This window comes from Dermacentor albipictus, chromosome 2, assembly GCF_038994185.2.
Source record: "Dermacentor albipictus isolate Rhodes 1998 colony chromosome 2, USDA_Dalb.pri_finalv2, whole genome shotgun sequence".
NCBI classification, from domain to species: Eukaryota; Metazoa; Arthropoda; class Arachnida; order Ixodida; family Ixodidae; genus Dermacentor; species Dermacentor albipictus.
This window is the reverse complement of record NC_091822.1, coordinates 106,665,727-106,678,501: the sequence shown is the minus strand read 5'-3', so window position 1 is coordinate 106,678,501 and position 12,775 is coordinate 106,665,727.

Sequence of the window (12,775 nt, the reverse complement as noted above, 5' to 3'; positions counted from 1 at the left end):
CAGATGCCGTTTACAGTGCTGCTATGTTTGTTTTTGTACTAAGTTATGAATTTGTGAACATTGGGCTTTAAAATTCTTTTAAGGTTGTCGAATCACGGCAACCTTTAAAAATACGCAAAGAATGTATACGCAATGTATGAATGAATACGCAATGTATAATCCCCATTTGTAACCTTATTAATATGCAAATAAAGAACTCTTGAACTCTTGAACTCTTGAACCTAAATTCTTGCTGCTGTGGGTATAATTTAGCTTTCTTTTTTTAAATGCAACAAGTTGTTATTCAAGATAGTTCAGTAGTTGCAGACAGTATTTCTCCGCTTTACAAGTATCCGAATGGGAGAATCAGAGCTCATGCCGAAATGAAGCTTCCTGCTAATTAGGCTGTGATTATGATGATAACATGTTCATTCCCGTGCGCCTGTTGTCACACAGCATAGTAAACTATAGCAGACGTGCTAGTGTAAATCACAGCATTCTTGCAACACGCACCATGAACAGCCTGGTGACTCCTTTGCTGTCGAAGCTTTCGCTTCGTACTCGCTGAGGCTGCGAAAAACGGAAACGATAGTATGTTTTACCAGTCGAGGCCCCACATGGTACAAGTCATGCGCAATTTCTCGAATGCAAGTTTTGTTCTTTGTTTTCAACGACAAAGTAAATGACAATACAAATCCGTCTGTCTGAACAAAGCAGTCCCTTCACAAGCGCGCTAGATCAGTCGCACAACACTAATATGCCAAATGAAGACAGAAATCAAGTCAGGCTAGCACGGTGTGCGTTCTCTTCAAGCCGGCAAGACGCATTGTCATTGTGCGCAGGGTACGTTAGCGCTACCCCGGCACAACTTATAATCTCTACTACACGGCTTTACCGCGGACACAACTCTAACGCGGTTACTTGCGATGTTCTCCGTCATGAACAATGTATTGCATACGTTGAGCTATCAGGCAGTATTCGAAACGGCGTATTTTTGAGCCCCTCGGATTGCAAAAACAACCGAAATAAAATGAGGGAAACCCGCACCACCAAGGTATAGCAGGTTTAAGCCAACCAAAATTAAATGAAGAGGGGTAGAACCCAAAATGTAATTTCAGGAAAAGCCAATTGTTGAAAGAAAAAAAAAAGAGGTAAGCCGACCTCGGTTCGCAAACCGGTTCGAACCGGCCCGAGCCGGTTCGCAAAAGTACTCAGTTGAAGGTGCGAGACTTTCCAAAAACATGTGTTTTGCGCCGGTTTGCGCTGCCATGACGTTGGAGCGATAGTTGTACGATGATGCGGATATTCAGATAGTGACTGCAACGAGCATGACGGAACGATACCGTCGATGATGATGATGATGATGATGATGATGTTTGTTGGCATCCCGTTCGGAACGGGCCGGCAACAAATAGACCCCTGGCTTTCTTTAGCTAATCATTATTCATGCATCTATGGTAGCCTATAATCTCAGCTTTCAGGTTTTCAATAAAACATTTATCCCTGTTTTGTACAGTTACTCGTGCCTGTAAGAAGTAGGGCTCTATCAATTTGTTCCTTCTTTTATTTCAATCAATACTACCAAATGGTTAATGCTTCGATCGGCTTTTTATTCCACCACTTTTGGAAGGTCCGCGCTACCCATGGGTCACGCTGAGTGAACGTCTTGGCTACGTCACCCAGGCGGAGCAACCTGAAGAGCGATATGGGAAAACCACCACGCTAAAAACGCAGCCGTTGGCACGAGAAGCAACCCGTAAACAGCGTAGGACACCACGTTGAATCGGTAGCTGCACGCAACGGGGTCACACGCCGTCAGAATCCAGCGAGCGGCGTCACGCACAAAGTGGAGCACAACGGGAAGGTGCTAATTTGCATATCGCTTTCCCGGCACGCTTAACTGATTGTAAGGCTTATATCTGTCGCCCTCGGAAGAAGTAAACACAGATTGGAAACCATTTTCCTGACTAACTGATCACATAGCTACGGATAGAATAGACAAGGAACTAGACTTATCACTTTCACTTCACCCAGATTAAAGAATGAAAGCTTACAGAAGAGTAGAGGAGAAATTTCGATGTATGGTCGCCTACATGCTAATCTGAAAAAAAAATGAGAGATCTCAGAAATGACGAGCAGACATTATCATTATTAAACATAGCGACGAAATTAACTTTTATCTGAAGGATAACTGAGTTGCCTAAGCAGAACGAGGCAGTTAAAGAATAAGCAGCCGCTAAGAGCAGCAGAAATTATTTAATAATTTCCCGGTGAAGCCAGCTTCGTTCCCGAACTCACACAATGAGCTCTGTCCATAAGGTTATCGTGGTCACAGGCGACAAAGGTTGCCATAGTCCACACCTGTATGTTCTAGTATTGCATGTGACATCGGCGCGCAACAACGTACTTTTTCGCAAAGCGGCCGCATTCGCTGCCACTTTACAGCTAGGCTTTAGCGGCGACTCATCAGACTCTAATAGCTCTATGGATTTGGAATGCGAACCAACAGGCGGCAACAGAACAAATAACAGTCCTCATTATACGTCTATCACAGAAGGCGAAAAATCACCGGAGCAAATTAGATGCATGGTGCACGTCACAACTTTTGCTTTGATCCCCCACTGAGAATTTTGTACGCATTGGGAGGATTTCGATTTGCAAAAACCATGCACGATCCAAACACCTCATCGAGGATCCATGTGGCTGTTCCGTGAGAACTGCTTGAATTCAGTCCTAGGCATCAATTTGTTTTGTCACAAAACTCAACATCGTTTCAATGACACGTTCCAGGAGGCACATCTCCGCAGCTTTCTTGAGCACTTGGGTCTAGAATCCACGTAGACATAAAAATAGAAGTAATAAAATGTTGTGGTTAGTCATGGATTGATCGATGACGCATAGCGTTCATACATTCAATAATTCATTCATTCATTCATTCATTCATTTACTCAGTCATGTTAACTCCTCTCTTGCCGACAAGTTTCACATTGCATTAAAAAGAAATGCTTGTAAAACACAGTTCCTCTTACCTTAATACTTATATCCCATCGTGCCCATTCACAATATATCCCATTTCACAAATCCGTGAAATCTATCCGCCTAATCTCCACGACTGTTGTGCAAATCGGAGTGCCAGGTGTACGTTACCCTTTCGGCTTACTGGTTATCGTTCAACTTTTGCCCAGATCTAGCATATCGCAGTGAATTTAGCCTAATAATTATCACATTTTTGGATATCTCTTGCCCTATTTAGCTCGCAATAAAGCCACAGTACGCGTCGTCTGCGGCAACGCCATTGAAAAAAAAGAAAAGGAAGTTTCGGTTACACTGCAGTGGTATGATGGCGCTATCTGACGCATCGAAATCCCAGCGCCAGTTCGTCAGAGTGACATCACATATTTCAAAGTAATATTTCTTTTTCGTATTTGGGCTGTTGTCGTTCAGTGAACGTCCTTAATAGTGGCTTAGCTCAGTATTTTGATTTCGTTGCAATAGCGATTATATAAGCACTCCAGGTGCACTTCTACCGTTGGCTTCGCCGGTGTGTTCCTTGTTAAGTCCAAGGACGATAACATCGTCGCCGCGCGCCGTATGCTGTATCTGCGGTTTAAAGCTTGCGAGGGTGAGCCGACGATGGAGGCCTAATCTCGCGCGCGCAATGGAGCAAAGCGGGGAGGAAGCGTACCGCCTTCCGTCGCGCGCAAGGCACCTGGGGAGAGGAGGAAGAAGTGGGGTTCCTACTCTGGCCACTGATGAATAAGGCGCGGGCCCTATCTTGAAAGCGATCTGCGATGAGTACAGAGTCAGGCACGCCGGAAGCTCATAACTTCGTGAGCGCTGTGTACCGGCCGCTTAGTTCGCGTTGAAGGGAGATGCAGCACGGAGGTCAATTCTCTCGCTGGCTGCTGCCGCTCTTCCACGTGCCATCACTTTGACAGTGTGTGTCCGCTCTTATCGAGTGAGACGTGTTTCTGTTTTCGTGTGCGCGCCTGACACCCTGATTGTTAATTTAGTTAGTAAGCGAATGTTTACGAGCGTATACAGCAGATAAGACTACAATCCTTACTTCGTATAGCTGTCCACTGATTCACCATCGCGATCGACCCTTCGCCATTGGGGTGAAACTGCGACTTTTCTTTTATTGCAATGTAGTCCGCCGTTGCCGATAAAAATGAACCAGGCATGAAAAACGCCATTCAAACCATTTTATGACCTTACGGTGTACTAGTGCCGAAACTTCAGGGTGGCCTCGCCACCCGTACGTCTTTGGTTTCATGGCACCTTTCTGGCTTATCAAGCATGTTCCCACGCCATGAGTGGTTTTCTGGGTACTGTGGGAGGGTATTTTTTTAATACAGCTGAATTACTTCTCTTATCAGTAGCCTTTTAAATGTTGCAGTGCGCCCTGTTTTTGTGAAGCGTGCTAACGCTACTCTAATAGCCCTAATTTGTGAGCGCTAAACACGATGTCTGGGTATGCGCATACGCTCGCCCAACCTCATTAAATGCTCAAAATGCTCGTTGGTCGGCTATATTGATTCCCAAATGAAATACACCATTTGCGTTGTTGTAATGGGCCGCACGCGTTCAATGATGGTTCAACACTTTAAAAATTTAATCCAGAGCTTGATAACAAAGAATAAAATATATGCTGAAGACATTCGTAACGTCGAAATGGCAAATAAACCGGTGTTCCCGAGACTCGCAGCGAGCCTTACGCCAAATACTTAGAAAGTATTGTGTCGTGCTTAACCGATTTGTACTGAACTCTTGTACACAGATTGCATGGTATCTGCATATGCCTTCAAGAACCTGAATAAAAAGTGATGTAATGGAAAAATGAGGACATCATCCGTGAATTTTGCGTGATTGCTGTGTTGCCATGCTGCGTATCCACGTTTTGTATACAAAATTGGTGTTTAATAACGCTTCACTGAATTTCGAACACTAATAAATGCCGGTCTATCCAACGTGTTCTTTAAATGATCATTATAATATTCCCTCCCACACAGTACTCCTGGTTCTTTCGTGCACTACATTCATCGATTCGATAGGCAGCTACAAAATACCCTGTACTGGTCGGGGCGTGGTGATACAAGAGTGTCGACCAAGCGTCGACGCTAAAGAAGACAAGGTCCACGTACATGGGGGTTCAAATTACTCTATGGCCAAATGATCATTATATCACTATTCTATCCTTTGTATCTCTTTTTCATGTTCATTATGCATTCATTTTATATCGTATTCGTGCCGTATTTCATGTGCAATTATGTCAACACTTGGTTAACCCGATCTTTCTTTCTGCCTTTGACACTCTGGAATGCACCGATCACTCGAGTTTCCTTGTTGCTCCTTCAGCCGACCTCGAGGTACAGGACCCATTAGCCCTGAGTGTCTACGTGTGGCTTCTCCTCATCAATGACCATTGCTGCGCATGGCTATCCACGTGCTCGAGCGCATACACGGGCCAAGCATGGTATCTCGGAGACATTCTTCGGTGGGTGCAAAGACAGGCCGAGCCAAGATGGCTGGTCCCGTGACGTGCGCTGTCTTCCCGCTTGCTAAGTGCTGGAGGTCGTGTAATCCGAAGTGGCGCATGCGCCATGAAGCGAGAGGAAGCGTCAATCGCTCGTTTGCCGATGTCGATGCTTTTCTTCACGCCACTGTTGTGACAAGTGTTCGTGGTTACCAAACGAGATCAGTTCGCCTTTGTCTGTGCGCGCATTACACCGTTCTTGTTAATTTAATTAGTCAGAGAATGTTTATTAGAATTTATACGGCTTGTAAAACTACGTACCTTGCTTCATATAATTGTCGAATACTTTGCTATCGTCATGATTTGTTCGCTTTTCAGGCGAAACTGTGGCTTCATGGTTTTCACATATTTTGCTGGCTTAGAGATCATTACCGCGTTAAGAATGTTGTACTATATATAACGTTTAGTTATAAAAGAAAGCCGAAGTGTGCGTAAGCAGCTCCTGCGCTTTTGGCCGCGCTCTGAGGACCCTGTATGTCGTGTTACTATGCCGAAAATTTTATAGTACTGAGCGCACTGCAAATCGCGCTATTTAACCAGCATATCAAAAGTGCATCAAACAAAAGCTAATGTGAAATAAATTCCGCCCGATCTTTTTAGAAATCCACCAGAACAGCAGCTTCAAGGTTCCATTAGGCCGCTTGTTTTAACATTCGATAACAAAATCGTAGCCTCCATAAAATACACCGACGTGCGGCGTTTCACTTACGCTGATCACAAACGGCGAACGCAATTTGTACTGCAGCACAACGTCCGCCAAGCAGTCGACGACCATTTTGGACACCGGCCTCAGCACTGCAATCATGTCTGTCGACGCTGCAGGGCAAATAACTTGGTTTAAATAGCCCGAGCATACTCAGCCAAAAGAAACCGTGTAATTTGATGGAAACGTAACATAAGACGAAGGAATTGATGAACAAATGAAAGACGGTAGCAGGCTTTGGTAACCGCTCTACAAAAAGTAAAATCTGCACTCGAAATTTAATTTGTTCTCTTGCTTGGCATTTACACCCTCGAGTTGGAACTGCGCAATATTTTAGTGCTTCCACGTCTCGGTCCTTAATAGAAGACCACGCAACCAATCACGGCTCGTATCAAAAGGGTAAGCTAATGATTCAAGCGACAAAAAAATATTCGGATTCCCCCGCATTACCAGCTGAGCAAGATGTATTTGATCAATTCTATGAATTGATGATTTCCCACTTTAAGGTAACATTTATGGGCAACAGTAAATTTTAGGACGACCACAATTCATCGCACACGCTGCAGGCGTGAGCGAAGCCTTTTTTCACGAACAGACAAATAATTTCACGTTTTTTTTTTCAGAAGCAAACTGTTAACGCGATATATGCTTGTCCTTCAATTTCGCTGTCATCTAGCGACCCTTAACGCTTCACGGCTTGCCTCATTCTGCTCCTTAGCGCCAATTCTGATGCTTTAATAAACGCTCTATAATTTTCCTATGCACATCGTATGCATTGTATGATTGCGCAGCGACATTTTCTCTTAATTTCAACCAGAAGTTTAGGTACTCGCAAATGAACGTTTATTCCGGAAAAGTTACATTGTATAGGCGTATGACTGATTACATAGAGTTCTTATATATTATACTAATTAAGGCGGAACTTTCATTCAGAAAAAACTTGCATTTTCATATGGCCATGCGTTGGAAAACTTCCAGGTCCTCTTTACCCATGAAATTATTTGCAATAAATTAAAGAGTAGTAAGCTAGAAAAAGTGTTCATATTTGTTGATGATTTCTTCATCTTGATATATGACATCATGAACAAAAATTGTGCAGGAGAAGGTTTCTTGATATTATGTGCCAGGAATCCTCTCGTTTTACTCATTAACAACCAGACGAAGAAGTCCAGTTGTCCGGCAATATCAACAGCTAACTAATAATTATTACGCTAACACTCAGCATACTCTAAATTAAACTTCAACGAATAAACCTGTGATTTCATAATGCAGCCACAAATCACATCCTCCGTCGTTCGGAAAAGAGGCAGTCAACTTCTCTTTATGCCAGCCATCATGGTGGCTGGCAGAGCCTTCCTACACCTAGCATTCTGGGCATTCGTGCCCAGCTCGTGAAGCTCGTGAAGCTCTGGGCATTCGTGGCCCAGCTCTTAAGCTCTGTGAAGCTCTGTGAAGCTGTGAAGCTGTGAAGCTGTGAAGCATTCGTGGCCCAGCTTAAGCTCTGTGAAGCTCGTGAATTCGTGAAGCTCTGGGCATTCGTGGCCCAGCTCTTAAGCTCATCCGCAGTTATTTGACTAACAGAACTCAAGTTGTAAATTTCGGAGGTTCACTTTCACGTACTAAACCAGTCACTAGGGGTGTCCCACAAGGCTCACTTTTGGGCCCTTTACTGTTCCTGGTGTACATTAATGATCTTCCTCACTGTTTAACCAGTACTTGATCTATTCTATATGCTGACGACACGACTATATTTACTCATAGCAAATGTGTAAATACTGTAATAAAACGACTAAATTCTGACCTAAGCAACTTATCTGCGTGGTGCACAAGTAACAAACTTCACATCAACCCTTCGAAAACTCAGTTTATGCTTTTTCATACACATAAACGCGTCATCGCATCCGCGCCACCACTCGTCTTACAAACTCATGTTCTCTCACCTGTACATGAAGTTGTCTTCCTTGGCGTCAAACTTGATCCCCAACTTAAATTTAACTTGCATGCTGGCATGGTCTCAAAAAAAATTGCCTTTGGAATAAGAGTACTAATCCTAACGCGCTCGTATTTTCCACAAAACGTTAGAACTTCACTTTATTACGCATTTATTCACTGTCACTTGCAATACTGCATCTCAGTTTGGGGAAACACATATTGCTCGCACATAATACATCTACAGCATTTACAAAATCAAGCCTTGAGGATCATTACTTTCTCCAGTTACATGTCACATGCTGTACCAATTTTCAGTTCCTTAAAAATACTACCATTACGTTACATGCTCCAGCTCAAATTGGTTTTACTAATATACCGCACACTAAATCATGAAATAATTTTAGATGCATTTAATAACTCTGCTCTTGCCAACACTAACAATACGAGATTTTCCTCTAACAACAATTTTTTACTCCCTCGAATAAACACTAATTATGGAATGTTTACTTCCCTTTTTATGGCCATTAAATACTGGAACAAACTACCACCCCATATTAAAGCCTGCCGCACAACATTAACATTCAGGAGAGAGACGAAGAAATATTTACTAACGACACTACTGGCTACTGATTCATTACTATAGGTATATATTGTGTAAAAATCTATTTCACAGTTTTCAATGATTCTGTACTTACCTATTGTATCGACAGCCTTTATTTATTGGTTATTCTATATCTTCCTTTGTGTTCTTTTTAATCCTTTCTTAGACATTTCAAATTTTTTGTCGCATAGCCTATATAACATTTGTACTTTGCGTATTGTAAGCACATATTTATTCTTAATTATCTGTTGCAATAATCCCGTGTTCTTTGACATGTGTCATTCCTGTGTTTCATTAACGCGTCAATTACCACATATTTATTTATTCATACGCTGTATCTGTTTCATTTGCTGTGTTTTGAACTTCAATTATTGTAAGGAACTTTTTGTATTTGTTTATTTTTTTTTCATTAACTTCGTGTTTTCTGATGTCTGTCGTTGCTATGTTGCCAAAATGTATTAATTCATGCAATGTTAAATTACTAATAGGAGGACCCCCTGACAGTTCTTGTAACTCCGGGACCTCCTTCTGTGCTAATGATGAATGATGAAATAAATAAATAAAAAAAACGTCAGCAGACGGTCGAAGTCCCCTGGGTCTTGGCGGCAGCCTCGTCTGGGTGGACGGTCCAGACCTGGTATCGCTGGTGTGAGCTGAGCAGCAGGGTTTCCAACGGCTGCACGCTTTGAAATTTGCGGCCCTGGAAAGGAGCCGTTGTCGTGCATGCCCATAGAATATGTTGCAAATCCGCCCTACTCATACACGATCTACGTTGATCATTGTATTGCGCGGGATAGAATCTGACGCAGGCCACCGGGTTTGGATACATGCTTGTTTGCAGAAGGCGCCAGGCCTTCGCCTGTTTCTTGGTTAGCTCGGAAGGAGCTGGTGGTACAAGGCCATTTAGAGCAAATAGTATTCGGTGATTTATTTGTAGCTGACCATGCGGTCTCCTCTATTTCCCGGCTGGACCGAATCACTTGCTCGGCGAGTTAGTCCTCGAGCTATGTTGTGAGCGGCCTCGTTGCTGGAGAGAGAGCAGTGCGCTGACACACAAATAGATTGGATTGTCCTGCGATAATGGTCGCTGGCATCATTTATACCTTTAAGCGCCTCTGTCAAGATGTGCCCTTTCGCAAAATTATGAACTGCGATCTTTGAGTCGCTTATGATCATTCTTGCTTTGCTGGCGGCCCCCGCCAAATGTTATGGCTGATTCCTCCACAAATTCGGGGTTGTCCGTTTTCACGCTTCCGCTCGCAAGGGGTTCTCCATCAGTGTCTACCGTTACGACGGCCATCTTTTTGGGTACTCTATATTCCGTGGCCTCCACGCAACCCATGCCCTATACGTGATGGTATAATTGCGCTCAATGTGGTGCACCCTTCCCTCTTGTCGCTCCTTGTGGTGCTCCAGATGCATGTTCCTTGACAGTGGAGGAATTTTAAAGTTATTCATCGTCTCCATTGCAATGCCGAGATTCCTGCCGTGTTCCACTTGTTAGAGAATGTTTAGTTGCCGTAGAATGTGTCGCCCCGTGGGGCTCTGTGCGAGTCCTCCGTATTGGGCAGTGGTATGCGCCTCGATAAGTTCGTCAAGGATAGTGTGTAGCCCCAACTCTAATAGTCTGTCGTTGGTTGCTGTGACTGGAACGCCAATTGCCTTCTTTAACGCTCGTCTGATCATGCATTGCATCTTGTTTTTTTCTGCCACGCCAAATGGTAGGTACGGTACAACATAGACGACGCGGCTGGTGACGAAGACATGCACTAAATGAATTAGGCCGACCTCCATCATTCGCCACCATCTATTGGCAATCCGTTTGCTGCGAACTGTTCTCCAGAGCATTGACGGCAGAGTTTTTCTGAGGAAATGACGCGTTTTCCATCCACTGGCTACGTCTCGCATGTGACTTCGTCTGCTCAAGAAAAAAGGGAATGAAATGCAGTAAAGATTTATCGCAAGGACTTGTCCAGTGGGTTTTGAGGTTGTCCTTGAACGCCTGGTAAGACAAGTGTTTATTGCGGAGCTCCATAGCGTGCGCCACTACATCATAACTCAGCTTTAGCTTGTTCATCACCTTCTTAGCATTTACAGATTACCTCGTCGCGAACCATGGCAAGTGCTACCACAGCTGGTAGCAACAGCTGGTGGCGCTTCGTCCACCTATAAAGTACTTTATTCCTTTTTGTATTGCGTATGTGTTCCATTGAAAAAAAGATTCCCCCAGAAGCTTCTCTGGAACTTGGATAAGTTTGCGTAAGTATGGTGCCACTTTCTCATCTCCACGCAGCCCGGTGTCATTATCAATGCTGTGAATCTTGATGCAACCATCATAAACGTCAGCACTGCGGCGACACGAACTGCCGCGGACGGTGGCGCAAGGTTAATTGATGACGCTAGCAAACTACTGCAGCTGGCGCCGCCAGGTGCGCTGATGACGTTTATATTTTTACAAGCCGTTATCCCTCTTAAGCACATTATCCATCCGCGTCTAACCGTTATCCACCAGGATAATGGTTGATAACGGTTTGCCGTCGTGCTACGTATAGCTAAGCATAGCGCAGCCATTGTGGACCCTATCTTGAAAGTGATCTGCGATGAGGACAGGGTGCGCCGCGTGCTGATAGCACTTCGTGTGCCCTGCGTTGAAGCGAGAGACAGCTAAAAAGTCAATTCGCTCGCTGATGCGGGCTCATGGGAGTGATCGTCTCACAGGACGGACAGGCAGGTTTCCTAGTTGGGTAGGCTTATAAATAATTTAAGCATTTAAAATAGTAAAAAGACAACGTTAACGCTTACGTCTTTATCAATGCTCCACCCCAGTATTTCAATTCAATCAATTGAATTTGTTTTCAGTTCGTATAGAAAGTGCACTGGTAAGAGAAAAGCATTTGCTGTGACGTAGTTACTAGCACTTGCAAGACTAACGGAGAAAAAGTGGTGACATGACAGTGTTCCGCAGCACTGTTTGCCAGGCCTCGCCACCACATTATGCAGACTGTAGTATTAATAGCAGGATTAACTTTCTCTATACTGTATATGGGAGAATACGGTAGGCCCTGTTCAACTGATTATGATACGTAACTAGAATAACAACTTTATGCACTAACTAAACACTAACTAAACTCAGGCCAACTGACACTTGTACAGGAGTTAAAGGGCCTAGAGCTGCAGCTGACCACAACAGACAAAACAATCAACGATCTGAATAAGCGCATGACCGACATAGAGGCCCATTATCAGGGCTTGATGCCTCTACGCCAAGACAACAACTGAAGCGACTCTCCTACTCGCCGCATTAGAGGCCCCTTTTTACGACGCCGAAAACCGACCTCTCCGCAATAACCTGATCTTCTGCGGAATTTCTGACTCCGCTATAAATTAAACGTTTACTCAGACTGAAAAATTAATATGCTGGGACAATTTACAAACCGACATGATCCCTACAGATATAGAATGGGCGCATCGCTTAGGAAAACACACAATATATCGGAATCGTGCAGTAATAGCAAAATTTGCGCATTGGAAAACGAAAGAAGCCCTTCTGTCAAAAGGCCGAATGCTGAAAGGAATGAATTAGAGTGTAGGTGAAGATTTCTCTCGCCCCGCTGACAAACCACTGGAGGCTCTTCTGGTTTGCGCTAAATCTAAATCGCTTGCACTCTCTCTATGCTATAAAATCTTGTACATTGGTCCTAAATGATATATTTCTGACGAATCATCGAACTCTGTAAAAGAAATTGTGTAGCAATCATGCCGTCTTTTACTAAAAAATATTCAATCAAGATTTGCATCTTGAAATGATTTTTTGTTTTGAGCAGTCTTTACTAACTCACGCGGTTATGTTCCGAAGCGCGAGCTTGTATCTAACATATTATCAACAGGCAGCAACTTGCTCATTATAACAGAAACTTGGCTACGCAATGACTTCACTGATACCGAAGTTTCGGCCAAACTACCTCACCTCTAAGTTTATCGAAATGACCGCGTAGGCACAGGGGGCGCCGGTGCTCTTCTAGCA